Source organism: Pygoscelis adeliae, unplaced genomic scaffold (assembly GCF_000699105.1).
Source record: "Pygoscelis adeliae isolate BGI_AS28 unplaced genomic scaffold, ASM69910v1 Scaffold535, whole genome shotgun sequence".
NCBI lineage: Eukaryota > Metazoa > Chordata > Aves > Sphenisciformes > Spheniscidae > Pygoscelis > Pygoscelis adeliae.
This window is the reverse complement of record NW_008824758.1, coordinates 4,340-5,390: the sequence shown is the minus strand read 5'-3', so window position 1 is coordinate 5,390 and position 1,051 is coordinate 4,340.

The window sequence follows — 1,051 nt, the reverse complement described above, 5'->3', positions numbered from 1 at the left end:
ACACGGCTCTGGGGAGCCGGGGAGGGGGGGGGTGTGAGCGCTTGGCCCCTTGTAAAACCCAGCCCAGCGACCCCCTCCTGGAGCAGGGCGGCTGCTGCAGGGTGACAACGTTTTTGGGGAGCGTCCCCGTTCCCTTCCTCGGCTCCTTCTCCCCGAGGTCTGGGCCCTTGGGCACCTTGCCTGCTCCTCAGCGTGGGGAGGGTCTCCTGTCTCACCCGTAGCTCTGACATTTGGGTACCGTCCCTGACACCTCTGTCTTCGCCATGACATCTCGCAGACCCACCTGGCTGTTCGGAGCCCCCTCCTGTCCGAGATGTCTTCTCCCCGCCATGCCCACCTCTCAGACCTCATGGTCAAAATTTGGATCCTCCTTCATCTTCTCCACCCCAGACTCCCATGATCTTTACCTGGGGACTGCTGGAGGTGGGTTCCCATGGCCACATCCTGTGGTCCCCCTCCTTATCCTCCCCAGGAGCCCTCCCAAGTGGCCACGGTCAAAATCTAGATCCATTTTCATCTTCCCCACCCCAGACCCCCTTGGTCTTTACCAGGGGTCCCCATTGCCACATCCTGCGGTCCCCCGTCCGTTCTCGTTCTCCCCAGGAGTTAACCCAGCGTGCCCTGAGGTACAGGCGACCAAACCAGGAGCGACGCCCAGCCCGGGTGGGCTTTCCAAGCACCACATCAGCCTTTCATCCCGCAACAGCTGCTTAAGTCTCTCATTTTCCTACAGCTTTGTAGTTAATGGTCTGGGTGGGAAATGAGGCTGGAAGGGACTTGAGGAGCCGGTGGCTGCTCCCCACCCAGGAGCCGCCCGGCATCCCCTGCCCAGCCTGTTCCCCAAGCCCCTTGCCATGCTGCCTCCACCCCTCCTCCTCCACTGCTCCCTTGGAAGTTTTTTTACCCAAATCTCTTGCTGGGATATTTCTTTTTTTCCTTTTCCCCCAGACCTCTTCCTGCTCGCCCGGTTCCCATGGCCCTGGGGAGCAGGTTACTTACCTCCCCTCGGGAGCTCTTCCCTGGCAGGAGGCAGTGGCTGTGTCTCTCCCCC